The following is a 19285-nucleotide window of genomic DNA, read 5'->3' on the forward strand; positions in this document are numbered from 1 at the left end:
CATGGGATCATACTACCACTAACTACAAAAGCAGGTTCAGAAATAGTAAAGGCTGAGCAGAAAACGCAGCAGAGTCACTGCCTGGCCACTCTGCAGGGAACGGTCCTTGAAGCACTCTGCAGTAACAAGCTGACACACTTAGTGTTGCCACACAGTCCAGAGGGCATGGCTGCAGAGCCATCAGCCACCCGAGACATAGAATTCTGCCACTGCTGACCAGACTGGATTTGCTCACAAGGCACAGGATTGAGGAGGATCCAAGACCTTTCTATGCTCAAGGATGAGGCAGCCTTGTCTCACAATGGATTCCAGAACTTCTGATTATCTGGTCTCAACCTGCCTGTGGAAGTGCTTGGGGTCAGGAGAGCACCCCAAATCCCTTCCTCCACTCTGAACCACCTCTTACCCACCCTGCTTATACCTGCCTTCAAGATTTCATCAAAGCCCCCTAGACTACTGACAGCAATTTTCACTGTAAGTCATGATACATAATTGAGACTTCAAGAACCCTGTAGGCATATCATGCAGCCAAATCTTCCCCATTAAATAAGAAGACAAAGTGTGCAGGACTGCGTGTCTGTGTGGTAGGGATGTGGTAGAGTTTAGAGTAACTCAGATGGCATCAGGAAAAGTTCAGTGTGTGGGGGCTATTGTTTCTGATTGCGCCCCCCAGTCTCCTGTATGGAACTCTAGATCCAAGGAGTCAGAAATGAATTCCTCCATGCCCACAATCATCAGAACTCAGGGCTGGAGAGACAATTTGGCAGCTAAGATTACATTCAGAATCTCTCCACTATTCATTCAACAGTGTGTGCTCACATGGGCCCAAAGTGTGTCTACATTCTTAGTCTTTCCACTAAGCTACTCTTTAAGTTTTAAAGACAATATTTATCTTATGTGTATGTATGTGCCCGAGTACACGTATGTACACCATATGCATTCAGGAGCCTAGGGGTTAGGAATGGTATAAGAACTTCAGGAACTGGAGTTACAGGTGGTTGGAAGGCATCATATGGATGCTGGGACCCCAACCTGCGTCCTCTACAAAAACAGAATGTGATCGTAGCTGCCAAATTGTCTCTCCAGCCCTGAGTTCTGATGATTGTGGGCATGGAGCAATTCATTTCTGATTCCTTGGATCTAGAGTTCCATACAGGAGACTGGGGGGCGCAATCAGAAACAATAGCCCCCACACACTGAACCTTTCCTGATGCCATCTGAGTTACCCTAAACTCTACCACATCCCTAGGACACACTATATAACTGCCCTTTACGTTTTTTTTTTTTTTTAAGTAATGCATTATATTTTTTTAAGAATATCAACAGGGCATTTCTAATATTAAAAAAACAAGCCCTGGAACCACCACAACATGTATGACTCTTGCCCTCTTTGGTTGGCTTGAAAGTTGTTTTTCTTGCCATATAAGCATTGTCTATGAGAAGTCCAAACAAGCTCTGAGTTACATAACACATTTCACATTTTGGGGGCTATAATTAGAGTGATAAGATTGTGGCAATGATCCTAGAACAGATTAAGGATGTAGTTCTGATGACAGAGGGCTCTGGGTCAGTGAAAGTGCAGAGCCAACACTGGTTGAACATGACTCTGGCAAAGCATCAGTAATAATCCTGTGTGCGCGGGGGCACCTCCGCAGAGCTGATCCACCTGAGGTCCAGCTGAGCCTTCCCTGTGCAAGTGTTGGGTTTGGATGTGACCATTGCCTTGCAAGTTCTAAATAAAGTTAGAAGACAAGGGATATCTCTCTGGTCAGACCCCTGTTTAAAGTTTGTCTGTGCTGCTCTTAGAATTTATTTTATTTCAGTGGAAGGCATGGGCCACAATTCACGAGGCTTGAAAGATATGCACTGGGAAGAAGCCATATGGTTTCTGCAACCATGCTGTTCTTCTAGTTAAAAGTACAGCAGACGGCAGCAGAGATGGCTTAGTTGGAGGCTGCTTGTAGTGCAAGCATTGGGACCTGAGTTCAATCTCCAGGTAAACAAAATGAACAAGGTAGCATGCTTGTAATCCCAGCACAGGGGAGACAGGCAGATCCCTGGGGCTCAGTGAGCCAGCCAGCATAGCCCACTCAAAGGTCTTTAAAGTACATGGTGCCTGGGCCTTCTCTGTGAAAGGATTCACTAGGACACTAAATCCTGCCAGGGATGGTGAGACCACATTTCTACAACTGAGCTTCCTCTTCTTCAGGCCAGCAGCGTGCCTCAGCCTGATGGCAGGCTTCCTCGTGGACATCTTGCCCTAGGCCCTGCCCCTGTCAGCTATGGATCCTCAGGCGCCCCTTTCAGCGCCTTCCTCTGTCCTCTCCGTCTCTTGCTACGCTGACATATTGCTCGGGTGCATGCCTTCCATCGAAATGAAGCTAATTCTACGAGCTGCACAAACAGACTTTAAACAGGGACCTGACCAGAGACAAAGGAGAGGACTCAGGCTATCTACACACCTCGTAGGCCCGGGCCAGTCAATTCCTGGACCTATTCTTGCTTACTGCTGATTGGCTGATTGTGTCTTCCCTTCCTACTGATGCTTTTATATGAACAATTCCAACTGATTATGCAGGAAGCAGAAGAACTTGGTAAGAATAAAAGATGACAACCTTACCTCTTGGGGACTAACACTGAGGAGATCGGGCAAGAGGGGAGAACGCTCAGCGACAACATGGGTCAGTCATGGAGGCTTCTACCTTTATCAGGAGGGAGATCTGGGGATCTCTGCACTGCAGAAAAGCAGCAGCAGCTTGCACAGTGGTGTGTGCTCACAGTCCCCACCCAGGGTGCGGGAGGCTGGAGGTGGATGATCACTTGAACTGATGAGTTCAAGATCAGGTTTGGCAACAAAGACGACCCCCTCAAAAATCAGAGCGAGTCCAGCAGTATTTGGTCTTGAATGAAGCTGCAAATGTGCTCTCCTTTTGATTTTCACTAACCCACTAATGTCCGTAAGAAGAGCACAAACTCTTTTCTCAGCAGTCAACTTTTGGAGCTTAACCATAGTCATATATTTTATTTTGATTTTTCAGAGTCAGGGTTTCACTCTGCAGCCCAGGGCAGCTTAGAACTCATTGTGTAGCCCAGGCTGGCCTCGAACTCATGGTGATTCTTCTGTCTCAGATTTTTAAGTGCTGGGAACATAGGTATGAGCTACGATGCCAGTATATAGTCATGTATTTTTTAATGTAGTAGCAATACTACTACTAGTAGTAATAATAATAGTTATTATTATAATTACAATAATAGTAATACGCCAGGCCCGGTGGTGTGGACCTTCACTCCAGCCACTGGGGAAACTGAAGGGGAGGATGGAAAGTTTCAGATCAGCTCATCTTACTCGTTCTGTGTCAAGATTAGAATGTAAACAGAGAGCTTTTTACTGATAGAGCTCAGTGGTGGCACCATGTTGATCAAGGCCCTAGTTCCAATCCACTATGCTAAAATTAGAAAAATAAATAAAATAAAAAGAGAAGTTCTGCAAAAGGAGACTGCCACATCAAATTTCGTTAGAACCTGAGGTTTGGGAAGCATGTGCTTGGATATGTACAAGTGAACCCACAGAGGAGGAAACCAAGTTATGCCCCGTGTTCAGAAAGAGCAGATTGTTCCTGCAGAGACAGCAAAGCATGGGCTGGCTTTTTTCTACATCCAAGTTTTGGTAGTCCAGTGGAGTTCCATGGGCAAATGTGCAGTAAATTAGTCTATATTGTATCAAGATGAATATGGAAGAATATCCAGGGAAAAACACTTCCATGTTACATTTGCTTAGAACAGATTTTTTTAAAAGCCATTCTTTGTGACTTAGCAGTTCACGTGGGAGTCAAAGCCAAAGTCAATGCCTTCATGGTTATGTGGACCAGTCAACGACTGGGAAGATTCTTCAAGCCTGTGGGCAGAAGTTCCCATGGTTCCAGAAAAATACTAAAACTTCCTTCCTGTGCCACAAAGTTTCCCATTTTTCCAGAAGCCAGCATGGATGTGAGGTTAGGATAGAAACACATGCTTGTTTTTCTTTAAACCCCAAGGTAGCCCCTAGGGGGCATAAGTGGCTCCGAAAGCCTGAATTAAGAAAGTAAAGCATCACAGTTGGAAAGATCAACCCATTCCTGCATGAAAATGACTTGTCTTAATATCGCTTTAATGTTCTTCATGGTGGAAGAGTAGACCCAGTGCCCTGGCACTGCGGGTAATTGCTGTGGTGAGTCTAAGCCCTCTGGCTTGACAACTGGTATCAACAGAAGAGCTGGACCATGTTCCTGCTTGATGACTTGATGACCTGTGGGATATGAACTGCTCAGGAAATGAATCCCACATATTGACTTTTCAGTTACAGACAGAAGTGATTTTCAACAAGTCAGAATATGTCATCTAAATGGAATGACATGGTTTCGACTACTGGAAATAAACACCCCGAGGAACTCCCAAACATCTCGTTCCTGGTACACATGGTGGTTTTGGCTGTGACTAGGTATAGAGTAGGATCTGAACTGTAATCAAAATTAGTCAATTTGCAAGCTTTTGGGAAATGAGCAGTCTTGTGAGTGCAAAAGATCTGGTTAGGGAATGTGAGGGCAGGGAGGTCAGAATGAATCCTTTACACAGGGCTTTACTCATTTCTGGAATTAAACAGATCTCTTTCTATGACTTTTACTAAAAATTTTTAAATTCATTCTGAAATTCTTAAGACTGAGGCATCGTTCCCTTAGGAGTGTTAGTAACTTATAGTCAAAGAGGGCTTCAGAGTGAGCTCTCTGTTAAATGCCCCAGGAGTCCTAGGAGGGGCTCTTGTTACCCTGTGTTCTAGGATTCTACTGTGCCTGATAATGGATACAGGATGGAAGAATTAGATCTTCAAACTAGCCAGGCAATCTAACTGAAGTCAGGCTAGACCACACAGTCCTAAGATAATCCAAGATGTCTGCCATCTGTCTGCCTGCCTGCCTATCTGTCTGTCTGTCATTCATTTGCTCTTGTGTGTCATTAAACTGTAGCTTGATTGCTATTTACCATTTCCAGTCCCTGCCTCCAACCCCTTTCATGTCCACCTTCCTCAGGAATACACTGGCTCTCCTATTCGATCAGCTAAAACCTTATATACCCCTCCAGGCCCAGTTCAGTTCAATGGACTGACCGGTCCCCAGGCATCTATTGTGCTATGGATGAAGAGTACTTCCTTGGCAACACAGGGACCCAAAGCACAGATCTCATCTTCGAGGACCTTCCAGTCACAGAGAACACATCTATACACTAGATGGTCACGTCAGGATTTTCTAAGATAGTCACTCAACCCAAACATTTTCCCTTCCAAGATGCACTCATAGGTGTGAATCACAGACTCAGCCCATCTGAGCAGGGGCCAAGCCTCAGGAGATTCACCAGTAAGTCCAGCAAGAGCAGAAGGTGGGGCTAATCAGTTATCCCCTGTGTGTCTATGAAGATGGCAGCTATGAAAGGAACTGGAAGGCAAGCCCTGCGTGCAGCTGAGACACTCCTCCAGGTCTCAATATTGTCCTCTATTTCTAGAAAAAATAATAGGAAAACCATAGAAAGGACAACAGCCACTGGAGGCTGCAAAGGGGTAGGTAAACCAATCCAGAGCTCTCACTTAGACCCTGGGGGTGGAGTGGCTTTGGGGTTTTATTTGTCTGTCCGTTTGGTGGTGGATTTAGCAAAACTGTGAGCCTGAAACTCATCAATGCCACGAGGATAAAAGCAGCAAGACTATGACTAGATTCTATGTCTCTGGAACTGCTGCGGCTGGAAGGGGTGAGAGAGACAAGCCGGGTAGGAAGCAGGAGGAGCAAGGTGGAGAAGTGGACACAGACAGGAACACAAAGCATACTGTGACCCTGCGAGCAGCCTCACATGGTGGCTATCCACTGACTCTCCCTAACTATCTACCATTATCGTCATTTTGGAGACAAAGAAATTGAAGTCTGGAGAAGTTTAAATAGCTTGGCCAACATGATACAGCTAGCTGATGGAAAGAAACCACAATAGCTATTTAATGGAGCACTCTTCCCTCCATAGCAGACTGTAGCTCAGTGGGAGTTTGGATGCCCAAGAAATTAGATAGATTGCACTCAATGAACATGTCCTGATGTCCTAAAGTCTAGAGACTGTAGGTACTTTCAATGATGGTCAGCAAGATCTGAAGCCCAACTTGAGGAGAGCCACAGCATTCTGTTATGGCAACATGTCTTAAAACCAAAGCAAGCCAACATTTAAAATTCATAACTAAGCCTGGAGGCTCAAGTACGAATCTCAGCTTCTCTGGCTGCGGCAGGCGAATCTCAAGGCCAAGGCTCGCATGGGCTACACACCCAGTTCAAAAGGCCAACCTGGAAACTCGGACTCTGTCTTAAAATACAAAATGGACAGAGGGCTGGGCACGTAGCACAATTGGTAGTGGGTTTTGCCTAGTTTTGCATAAGGCCCTGGGTTTAATTTTTAATACAAACAACAAAAACAACTAAATCACTTTTTTTTCTGACATTCCCCTATCTGACATTGGTAGGGGATATCTGCCTTATTATAAAGAATGGTTTAAGCATCCAAGCATGATGACATACAACAAGGGTGTCAGAGGAAGTATCTGTGTGTGTGTGTCTGTGTGTGTGCGCATGCGCGCATGCGTGTATGTACCAGTGCGTGTGCTGATGTACATCTGTTTGTACACTGGTGTGTATGTGTGTGTGCTGGTGTGCATGTGTGTATGCTGGTGTGCATGTGTGCATGTGTGTGTGCTGGTGTGCATGTATGTGTGCTGGTGTGCATGTGTGTGTGCTGGTGGAAGCATTCACTCTCCTTCATTTCATCTCTCTAGGTATTTCAAATCTCCTCACGGAGGATCTTAGTAAGTACCAGGGACTATTCAGAGACAAGACCTTTCGCCAATCCATTTTTAGAGCCTCTTTAGAAACCAGTTCACTTTGAGTTCACACGCCACTTGGGAGTGCACAGCAGCTTGAACTTTTGGCCCTGGGGATATCCTTCCCATTGGTGAGTAAACATGTGGCAGGGATGAAGTTTTTATACAAGTCTTCATTGTACAACGATAAGATCTGGAGAAACATTTTCCCCCTAGTTTAGATGTCTTTATTCAAATATCACACTCAGAAAATTCCCCACCCTACTGTGCCAAGACGGACATTGGCTCTCTTGTCTGGGAACGTCAACAGTTTGGCAATCGCCTCCATTTTCCTCTAAAAAGAAATTCAAATGCTATGTAACCATTTGGTTTTGTTTGCAGTCAAGCTTATACCAACAGTATGCAGGTTCATAGAAAAGATAAATAGAGAGGGGCTCTAGCTGCCTTGGCCATCTTCTACTGTTCTCCCTCTGCACAGCCAGTTGAGGTGAGGCAGGCCTCTGTGGCTCTTCGTTATTCAGGGCCTAATGCACGCCTGCATCTGACTCTGAAACAACTCTTTAAAGGCCACTCACCCACCCCTCTCCACTACAGTCTTTAACATTTATTTATTTTTACTTTATGTATATGGATGTTTTGCCTGCATGTATGCTTATGTACCAAGTGCACCCAGTCACTACAGATGCCAGAAGAGTGCATCAGACTCCCTCTACCAGTTTCAGACAGTTAGTGGTGATATGGGGACAAGGAACTGAACCTGGGTCCTCTGTATGAGCTGCAGGAGCTTTCAACTGCTGAACCATCTCTCTAGACCCTCCTTCAACTTTTAGAAAGTGTGTGTGTGTGTGTGTGTGTATGATTCACCTGGAGTTCCCCTGGAGACACTCTTTCTCACTGGCCTGAAGCTCCCCAGTATGAGTTGGACTGGCTGGCCAATGAGCCCCAGCTTCTCATCACTGGGATTACACACATGCCCAGCATTTTTGTGTTGGCTCTGGGGATTGAACTCAGGCCCCTATACTTGGGAGATAGTTGCTTTACCAACTGACACAGGTCCCTACTTTTTGGTGGGGATGGGAATGGAGGCATGCATAAATATAGCTTTGCAGCCAGTGGCCACATCCCTTTTTGGTACAGGGGTCACCATCATTGAGATACTCTCTGTGGCTCTCAAGGGCCTCCTCTGACCTCCAGGAATATAGATCTTACCTAGAACAGTTTCTGTAGGCTGAACGGTGGCCAAAGAAGAAACAACAGCCACACAAAACCTTGCTCCCAGAAACTTCAGGAGTTGTGGCTATCTCTTTCTAAAGTGGGATTGCTGGTTCAATAATGACTGGGGTGTTTTTCTACCTCTTTGGAAAATAAATGGCAAGTGAGTAAAACAACCCTAGCTCTAGAGTTACAACCCAGGAACAGGAGCACTAGCCCAGGGGCTATCCGACTCTTCCTGGGGAGTTTATGTAACAATGCCTCAGTAAACCAAAGTACATTAGCTGCTAATCCCTTGCTGCCCTGTCACTGGGTAAAAATACCTCTCAGTTTTTCTCACACAGGTTTATGAGTGATGTAAGGAGAGAGAAAGACTTGGGGCTGCCCGCACAGGAGTCTGGCTTGAAGCCTGGACTCCTTATCTTCAAGCCCTAGCTACCTTCCTGGCTCAGAAAGCCAGGAGCATTTTCCATTAAGAAAAGGTGCCCCCATTTCCCTTCCCTCTCTCTCACTCCCAGCTGAGGGGTACCAGCAAGTCCAGAAGGGCTGAGAGGTCTCCTGCAGACCTTGGAGGAGGTTTCTTTCCGGGATGGTGTCTGTGGCTTGGAGGGAACCTTGCTGGTGCCCACCAAAAGGGTGATGCTCATCAAGGGGCATGGGGAAGTCTTGGTCTGCTAGTGGAATCTTTGAATCCAGTGCATGGACAGCAGCTATAGAGAGCAGGGCTTGGGTCCTGGCAGCCCTGGAGAAGCTGAATGCAGGCAGCTCTAGAGAGCAGGGCTTGGGTCCTGGCAGCCTTGGAGAAGCTGAATGTAGGCAGCTCTAGAGAGCAGGGCTTGGGTCCTGGCATCCCTGGAGAAGCTGAATGCAGGCAGCTCTAGAGAGCAGGGCTTGGGTCCTGGCAGTCCTGGAGAAGCTGAATGCAGGCAGCTCTAGAGAGCAGGGCTTGGGTCCTGGCAGCCCTGGAGAAGCTGAAGGCAGGCAGCTCTAGAGAGCAGGGCTTGGGTCCTGGCAGCCCTGGAGAAGCTGAATGCAGGCAGCCATGCTAGATATGGTCAGGCTTCCCTGGTGTGAGGCAGTCAGACTTTCCTTGGCTCTGCAGAACCTTCTCTGTCTGCCATTGAGACTGTCTAAACACTGCCCCGGCCTCTGCCTTTTCTTCTAGACAACAGCATAAACTCTCCTCCGGGCTTTGTTGCCATTTCTCCTGCGGGGAGAAATCCTAAAGCATCCACATGGCCTCTTATAGGAGGTTCTCCTTGACCGCACTGGCCCAAAGAGAATTCCATCTGTATGTCTTAAATCAGCCATCCAGGTGCCTTCGCATGGCACGTCCCTGCCCTCATAGTCTACCTCAGTTTTAATTCAATTGTGTTGTTTCCCAGAGTAACCAGCTGAAGTGACTCAGCTCATTATCCTTCTGGCCACAATGGCCTCTTCACTGGACTTTACAGTCAATCATGTTTCTGCCATAGGACCTTTGTCCTGGCTATGTCTTCTGCTTGGAAGAACTCTTCTCCCCCTTAGGTGTCAGAATGGGACCCCTTCACACTCTGCTCATGTTACTGCCAGCTGAGAGAGAGAGAGAGAGAGAGAGAGAGAGAGAGAGAGAGAGAGAGAGAGAGAGAGAGAGAGAGAGAGAGGGGAGAGACAGACACAGAGACAGAGACACAGAGAGAGAGGGAGGGGGGACATAACTTTCCTAACACATTCGTTTTCCCATACTTTGTGGGTTGTTGGTCTCATTTGTAATCACACTGGACACCATGATTTTAGCAATCTGCTCATTGCCTTTCTGAGGTTATATGCATGCTCTAACTGGGCAGTTTTCCAACTATTTGGTTCACTACTGGATCCCTAACAAAATGGTGTTTACTTGTAGTAGACACATAGGAAGCATGTATGTGGAATGAATATTTGTTATAGCTCCTTGTGGCAAACCACATAGTGTTAGGATGGATACATACCTACATACTTATACGTGTGTGTGCATGTGGTGTGTAAGCATGAATGCTCACATATGTATCTCTGTAAGTATATATTTACTGTTAGGTCTAGAGCTCAGCCTAATATCTTCATCTGAGTTCTGCCCAGGGTGCTAGGCTTCTGCTGACACCCAAATGTGGGCCTCATAAAATAGTATCAATGCCAGCATTGCTTGTGTTTAGTGGATAAGTGAGCAGAAACCTATAAACAGCCTCAAAATTGAGTCAGAATGAGAGGATGGTCTGTCTGACCAAGGGAGGACACAATAAATGATGAGCACTCCCCAGAGCATGCTTCCCCGCTCCAAGCGAGCAAAGGGAAAGGCCTCCCAGTGGCCATCACTTACAGGTGTTTATGATGGGCCTGGTGCTGGTGGGTAAGTGCTGGACTCAGGCTGCTTTGTCTGATCTTCAATCTTCATTCCAAACCTACAGAGTAGGCAGAATCCCCCATCTAAGTATCACACAGCTTCAAAACCCCACAATGCACTTATTGGCAGCATTAGAGAGTCTCTACCCAGAGTCTGGATTCTCACAGAGAGCTTTTTTATCCTAGGATACTCAAGACACTAATTTTTTTTCAAAGCAAAAATTCTAACGGGCAAAGGGTTGACTGCCATCCCCAGGATGATTTTAACCAAGCCTTAACCTGCTGTTGAATGGGTCAGACCATCTGCTGAGACTTGGTGGCCATTCTAGGCACATTAATATGAGGTTTTAGGCAGCCCTGGATAATGCCCTCTGAGGCTATAGCCCTTTCTAAATTGAAACAGCCTTTATGGGGGATTAGTAAGCTCAAGACTGTCCTTACACTGATGGCCCCTCAGTTCTTTCAGTAGGGACTCCTTTCCCTACTGAGTCATAGGTAGGAATTCTGTGGTCCTCCAGGCTTGAGGTCAGCTGAAATGCCACCTCCTATGTACAAGTAGCCCCGATGCTTCAGACTTCTTGGAGCTTTAATAGCTCTCTGCATCAGTTCTCCTCATATCCTGTTCTGCCTACTGCCCTGATGTAAATCTCAATAGGAGAACACTTCCCTAGACTCAGCTGTCACTTGCTGGCCCATCTTAAAACTCTTCGGAAGGGGAAATGGCTCGGTCATTTAAGCACTTGCCAAGGAAGCTTCAGGCCCTGAGTTCGATCCCTGGCGTCCATGCAGAGCACTCCGTTTCATGGCCTTTGTAATCTCAGTGCTGGGAAGCAAGGACAGGAGGACCTAGGGATTGATGACTGTACAACCCAATCAGTGAGTCCTGGCTCATAGTAAGAGACTGTCTCAGAAAACAAGGTAGATGGCTCCTGAAAAATGACATCCGAGGTTGACCTCGGTTCTCCACATACACACCAGCCACCAACACAGTTAACTCTCTCCAATAAGAAGCTGAGTAGTTATTATACAATGACAAGTTCTCCAGCCCCACTGAATCATTATCTCCAGGAGTGCAATGTCTATATTCCCATCTATCCCATCTTCTTGGAAATGTTCCTTCTGAGAACCCATCCGTAGGGGCCAGTGTGATTTCTGTAGGTAGCAAAAGTGATGCTAGAGGACTGTCAGAACAGAGCTCTGTTGTAGGAAGCTCCCCTCTTGGTCATCTTCCCATCACCACACCTAGTGATAAAGGTGGAGAAGATGGCGGTTTGACCCTGATTTTGTTCTCCAAGGAACCATGTTCTAATGTGTGGTCATTGCTGCTTATGAAACTGATAAGCCTAAGTCCAAATGGAACATGTAGTTCACTCTTCCCATCCACTCCCATTCTTTACCCTTTCCATTCCCCACCCTTCTCACCCCCACCCTTCCCATTCCCCCACCCTTTCAAAAGCAGCCAATCTTTGTAAATCCTCCTTGTGATTTTTGTCATTGCTCCCTGATGGGGGACACTAGGTCTCTGCTCCTACACTGCCCATATTGATCAAGGATGACTCTGTTCCTTCTAAGGTAGCCCCAGCCCTAGAAAGGAAGTCTTGACCTCTAATGTAGCACTGGTACCTCTACTTCAAGTTATCCTCTCTTGTCTCCAGTGCATGATGGATCCTTTGGCACAGAGCTCCTTTCTTACAGCTCCCAAACACTAGCAGGCTGTACATGTGGATGCTTGGATGGGAAATATGAAATTTTATCTCTAAAAGCACACGCCTTGGAAGAGAAACTTTATCCATGACTAATTAGAGTCATTCTTAATGAGATTGCGAAGAGGATTAAAGTGCTTCGTTCCCTTCTCAGCTTCCTGATGAGGACCGTCTAGTATTACAGGCCCTTTCATAAACCACCTCTTACTCCAGCCAATCTGACTCCAAGCATCAACAAGCCATCTTTGCCTGAGAAATTTTCAGTTTAGCCAATAAAAACACCCAAGTCATACGACAACTTTCTGAGGTGATCGAGAGGTGGTCCTTTAACAAAATGCATAGCTGGAGCCAAGCAGGGGAAAGTTCTAGAAGGCTGGAGAGAAGAGCCAGCCTGGCAACAATTATGAATAAGAACTCCAGCAAAGTCGTGGCCATTTTAGGAGAGAGAGACTGGATTTCTCAGGAAGCAACAGGGAGCTGAAGAGTTCATTCCAGATGTGAAAGCTGCTCCTTTCTCCCCTTCCCAAAATTAACAGTTGCAGGAAGAGCAGCAGAAGACCAGCATCCTGCCCATCTCACAGGAATCACGGAGATAAAGGGAGATGGTAACATGCAAATGACTAGGGGACACATTGAAAGCTGGATTCATGCTACATGTGTGCTAGTTATGTGCTACATGCCAAATTGTGTGTTGAAAACAGGATGTGTCCTGGTCTCTCTGGGCTGGTGTCCTGAGCGGACCTTGGGCGCAAGCTCTGCAGCCAGTCCCACAACACCCAGAGGAACCTCCACTCCCAGGTGCTCTGAGACTCTCAGGATCAGAGGTGAGGAGGACACAAAATCTGTCCCAACACCTGGAGTAACTGGGACCAGCGGGACCAGGCACACAGGAACTCTGCCAGTAGAGTGGCTCTGGTTCCTTCCGGTCTCTCTAGGCTGGTGCCCTGAGCAGACTTTGGGCCCAGGCTCCACAGCCAGTCCCACAACACCCAGAGGAAGCTGCTGCACTATTGGGTGTTCTAACAAGCCCAGGGTCACAGGATCCCAGAATCACAGGATCACAGAGACAGTTTGACTCTGAGGAGTTCTGACACAACCAGGATCACAGGAAGGACAGGTTCCAGTCAGATTTAGCAAGGGCAGGTAGCACTAGAGATAACCAGATTGGGGGGGGGGAGCGTAAGAAAATAAACAACACACACCAAGGTTACTTGGCATCATCAGAACCCAATTCTCCCACCATAGCAAGTCCTGGATACACCATCATACCAGAAAAGCAAGATTCAGATATAAAATCACTTCTCATGGTGATGATACAGGGCTTTAAGAAAGACATAAATAGCACCCTCAAAGAAATACAGGAGAACACAGGTAAAGAGTTAGAAGCTCTTAAAGAGGAAACACAAAAATCCCTTAAAGAACTACAGGAAAACACAATCAAACAGGTAAAGGGAATGAGCAAAACCATCCAGAATCTAAAAATGGAAATAGAAACAATAAAGAAATCGGAAAGAGAGACAACCCTGGAGATACAAAAACTACGAAAGAAATCAAGAGTCATAGATGTAAGCATCACCAACAGAATACAAGAGATAGAAGAGAGAATCTCAGGGGCAGAAGACACTATAGAAAACATTGACACAACAGTCAAAGAAAATGCAAAAAGCAAGAAGCTCCTAACCCAAAACATCCAGGAAATCCGGGACGCAATGAGAAGACCAAACCTAAAGATAATAGGTATCGAAGAGAGTAAAGACTCCCAATGTAATGGGCCAGTAAATATCTTCAACAAAACTATAGAAGAAAACTTCCCTAAAGAAAGAGATGCCCATGAACATACAAGAAGCCTACAGAACTTCAAATAGACTGGACCAGAAAGGAAATTCCTCCTATCACATAATAATCAAAACACCAAATGCACTAAACAAAGAAAGAATTTTAAAAGCAGTAAGGGAAAAAAGGCAAGTAACATATAAAGGCAGACCTATTAGAATTAAGCCATACTTCTCACCAGAGACTATGAAAGCTAGAAGACCCTGGGCAGATGTCATACAGACCCTACAAGAACACAAATGCCAACCCAGGCTAATATACCCAGCAAAACTCTCAATTACCATAGATGGAGAAACCAAGATATTCCATGACAAAACCAAATTTATACAATATCTTTCCACAAATCCAGCCCTACAAAGGATAATAGATGGAAAACATCAACATAAGGAGCAAAACTACATCCTAGAAGAAGCAAGAAAGTAGTCTTTCAACAAATCCACACAAACCTAATTCCACCTCTTACAACAAAACAACAGGAAGTGACAATTACTTTTTTCTTAATATCTTAATATGAAAATTAATATTACCAACATATCCTAATCGATTGAAATCCAAAAATATGAGGAATTAGAAATTTGTTGATTATCATCCAGTGGTCTCTCTAATTTGGTAATTGGAGAAATAGATCCAATATTGTACAATCTATATATACTTTCAGCTTGTTTGTGACAGTGTCTTGCTGTGTACAAGAAATCTTGCTTCTCCTATCTATTAGTAGCATTGTTTATTTCATGTTTCTACACTGTACTATGGTTTCAGAACAGCTTATATATTTTAAAAGTATTTTTATACCCAAGGGAGATATAGACAATTAACTTGGGAGGTAGCTTGTAGGAAAGAGAACAACAAAGAGTGAGACTGAATGCTTTGCTTGACATTTGTAGCTGTTGTATCAAGTTTGAAGAGGATTTTATAAGTTACTCTTTCTCTGAGATGAATGCTTTTCCAAATTATCACAGCTAACGAACTAGATTCTTACGTGCACCTATCATCTGTGCCACCCTCCTAGAAGAACCATTATTCATTGAAACAGTTGCTGAATGACATTATGGATAGTCCATCTTAATACACACACCATTTCTTAAATGAATGTAACCTGTTCTCTGTGGGCTGAGAATGAAGACAATCACTCAAGTCAAATAGCTTTGACCATAGCAGGAAATCTGTATCCAAAAATCATGCCTACAATTCATTCCTTGGTGCAGCAGAACTGTCAACTCTTAGCTTAGCTACGATGGAAGTAAAATCCTTTGGTGATGTGAGGGTCATTGAAATACATCCTTATTACAATGAACTCCAATGTCTAAAAAATTGTTCTTATTTTGAGCTTGTACCACAGTAATAGCCAAGATTTTATACTCTACTAATACAAAACAAACAAACAAACAAAAAACTTTACATATTTATGTTCATTCAAGAAAATACTAGGAGTGATGTATTGTTTTGAAATATACAGTTAATATGTTTGGAGTTACTTAAAATTTATATTGAGAAAAACGTATGTATTTTCAGTATTGCTGTAGACAAGCATCTACATAAGACTGTTAAATTGATTGTAGTTTTATATCAATTTCTATAATACTCATTTTATTGTTATAATATTTTATAAATTTTAAGGAATATGACAAAAAAAGATATTGTAGGTATTGAAGGGGGTATCTGGGAGGAGTTGGGGTACAAAAGGGAAAGAAGAATGTGATTTAATTCTATTTACTTAAAATGTTTTTAAATGTTAACAAATTCAGATAAATTGAAATCATGTAACTTCTCTTCATAATGCAATAAAAGTAAAAACAAACAAACAAACAAACAAACAAAAAACCCAGGATGTGACACTGTTAATACATCTGCTCTGTAGAAGAAGAAACCAAAGCATTCTTAATATCTACTGGAAACTTAAAAAGAGAACAAAAATCAGACCAGAGACTTGAAAACTAAATGTCTACCTACTGTGAGTTAGTTAGTCTACTCCTGAGGAGCTATGAAGAGATGTTAAAATAAACAAATGAACAAAAAGCCATGATGGGATTCTCTCCCATGTTCATCCCAATTCATTAGTATGGATGATACCAAGACTCTACATGTGCTGGGAAAGGAGCCATCCTTCAACTAATTTTAATTCTGGCTTTCTGCTTGGTGTGGCCCTCACTCACATCACTGATGTAAGACATGTGCACTGAGGGGTTACAGTGGACAAGCCAGGTCCCTATGGTTACGGTGGGTAAGTAGAATCCCTATACACACAGACAACTGTGTGTACAGGGATGCTCAGAACTGAGTTGGGGGAAGATGATTATATACGCAAATCTATTTTATATTGTAGTTTTAAATCAGTCTTACCATGTGGCCCTCACTGTCCTTGAACTCACCATGTATACAAGGTTACCCTTGATCTCACAGAAATCTGCTTCATTTGGTCTCCCAAACGCTAGGGTTAAAGGCCAGTTCATATACACAAAACTAAAAAGTCACGTGTGTGGCACATGATAGTGAGACAAAGAATATACAGACAGCAGAGAGTTGGGAGGGATAAAAGAGTTTGGGTAAGAGTGGGTGACATCAGGATAACTACATAGGCAGGGCTGGTTCACTGATACTAACTGCACAAGGCATGAGTTTGTGGGCTGGAATGTCCAGGAAGCAAGGACTGAAACTTCAGCAAGCAGGTTAAGATCCAAGAGATACTGACATCTTACTTTATAGGCTACAAGAGTTGTCCCAATGTGCAGAACTTGGCAGCAAAAGTAGGGAAGATATTTTGATTGGTTTTGAAAATTTTTATGAATGACTGATTTCAACTAAAAATCTAAATGGCTACCTTCCCCTGATCTGACGTTTCTGTTACTATCTAAAATAGTGTTTGAGGAAAGCCCATTTAAAGGTGCATTTCCATTTGGATGGTCTGTGCTACCACATCACATTGAAGGTGCCTGAAGTTAGCATGCGCTCTGGGTCAGTCAGTGTATTCTGGACCATGCAAGGCAAACCCTCAGATAAATTTCTACCAATTAGAAAAGGGGACACAAAATGAAGACAAATTTCAGAAAGAAAACTGTGCCTATCCTGTAGATGACAAAACCAACAGGGGCTCCAAGGTATCAAGGGGGAAAACGCCCCATGTACGACAAAGCAAAGAGAAGCAGAGTGAAGTCAGAAGAGGGAAGAGCCACACTGTTTAGATGGGAAATTCATTCCTATTGGTTGGGCATAACTATAATTTGCTCCGAGACCATTCCTGGAAATGCCTGGGGAGGTTAATTCAGACCTTCAGGATAGCGGTTCCCGATCTAGTGCATCACACGAGGATGCAAGAGCTTTTCGGAAATACCAGCAAAGGGAGAAGGGGCAGACCTGGGGAATTCCCGCAGTGGGGAAGCAGTTGCAATACTCAAGTCTTTTTCAAAATTGTATGTTCTACACACCCACCCTACTGTCAAACACCACTACCCAGAGGTATTCTGGGATGACAGGAAGTGCTTAAGTCCAGCTAGCAAGCCAGAAAACCCTCTAGAGACTCCTGCTGTGGCTTAAAGGGCACAGGCATTAGACAAGCTGGTCAGCTGACAGGCTGCTGAGACAAAGCTGGATTTCCAGTCTGCTCCAAGCCTGGGTGAGGGGTCCAGAAGCATGTCCAGTGATGTTCTATCCATGGCTGAAGGATGGCTGTAATTCTGTGCATCTTCTTAGATGAGGAAGCCACCAGGAGGATCACTGTCCCCCCCACCCCATGATGCAAGGCTCTCAGGAGGCAGTGGCATTGGTCACCTCCACAGTTCTGCACATGAAAATATTGTCACAACTCCCTAAGTAGAAGTAGCTTAGCATGGTTACAGGATCTTCTAGTCTTGCTTTGGGGGTGTCTTTCCCTCTTTGTGTCATAGGAAGGACATTTATGATAAGTGCAGTTCAGGAAACATTTACACAGACACAGAGCTTGGGCAGGGGACATTAGCTGCAAAGCCTTCTGTCATAGGGACCCAAGAAAATCCCCCTTAAACATCATTTCCTCCACTTATTTTTTTTTAGTGCTGCAGGAGTTTGGTACTTGCTTGAAGTTTCCTTTTCCTGACTCTGTACAGGATGATGTAGCTGTTTACTTTAAGGTCCAGGGCTTAGCCAGCATTGTAAGAGAAGCTTTCCCACACACAAATAATAAGCTGCTCTTTCCAGGATGTCTTTGCAACGAGTACACAGGAACAGGCTTGCTGCTGGGCAGTTTCAGCTCTGCTCCTGCCTGCTGTCTCAGACCCACTCACCTTTACCTGGACATCCGGGCATTTGGGGGATGGAGGAGGCCATGACAGGAGGAAGCAGCTCAAGGCACTATTGTGGCTCCCTTGGCTATGAAGTCATTGAAATACCCACCTCAGTGTCATTGTCCATGAAAGAAGGGGTGGCAGGGTTGACTGGTAAGGAAGAGATGAAATCATGTCCTAAAGCCAAGAGTATGACATCTGACGCAGTGCATTGATAACAGATGGGAAAGGGAGTAGAGGTCACCTCAGTTCCAATCAGAGTTCTGTCCCTGGTTAGCTGTGTGATGTACAAGAAGGCATGCTGCATTGCCATGCCTTAGCATATCTACCTCCTACAGCTACTGGAGGGATTTGCCAAAGGCTATAATGAGCTTTGGAAAATGGCAGACACATGGTAGAAACTGTAAAAAACATCAGCTCCTTGAAGTGACTCTCTCTCTCTCTCTCTCTCTCTCTCTCTCTCTCTCTCTCTCTCTCTCTCTCTCTCACACACACACACACACACACACACACACACACACACATTTTACACTAGCTACTTTAGAGATACCAGGGATAGGAAATACTGTCAATCAGCAGCTGGAATGGAGGTGAAGAGGTGATGGGGCATGTCCAACAACATAGGCCAGAATTTAAAAGCGATGCATGACAATTAGAGCTTCAAAGTCTACTTACTCATTCATGATGTCACTTATAGATTAGAATCCTAAGATGCCTATGGTTCTCACAATGCAGTCTGCCAAATGGGATGCTTGACTTTATCTTCCTGGCTATCAAATGTGGCTTCAACAAAGTGGAGGGAAGAAATCTCATGCAGTGGCACTTCCTTCTAATTTCTCCCTGTCTCTGTCTCTGTCTCTGTCTCTCTCCCTACCCCACTCCCCAGTGGATTTATAAAACAACCACATTTCCCCTAAAGTATCCCAGCACTGAAAACAACTGGCTGCACTGTACTTCCTTGAAAATGGAAATTGTCTACAACACTTGAAGAGCTGTGGCCATTTCCCCACCTTTTCAATCTAAATATTAGCTTAACATCAATGTGT

The 19285-nt window shown here is 44.6% G+C and overlaps 1 protein-coding gene and 1 long non-coding RNA gene across 2 annotated transcripts in view; both read right to left on the reverse strand.

Moving 5' to 3' along the window:
• Positions 1 to 19285, reverse strand: part of Prkce (protein kinase C epsilon) — a 506175-nt gene that overhangs the window by 131597 nt on the left and 355293 nt on the right. The window lies entirely within an intron of this gene.
• LOC116080912 lies at positions 3708 to 18848 on the reverse strand. Its single transcript, XR_004114666.1, has 3 exons — positions 18790 to 18848; positions 18349 to 18516; positions 3708 to 4285 (listed from the first exon to the last, which is right to left on the reverse strand). It is a non-coding gene; the product is annotated as an uncharacterized LOC116080912 (long non-coding RNA).

This window comes from Mastomys coucha, unplaced genomic scaffold, assembly GCF_008632895.1.
Source record: "Mastomys coucha isolate ucsf_1 unplaced genomic scaffold, UCSF_Mcou_1 pScaffold6, whole genome shotgun sequence".
Lineage (NCBI taxonomy): Eukaryota > Metazoa > Chordata > Mammalia > Rodentia > Muridae > Mastomys > Mastomys coucha.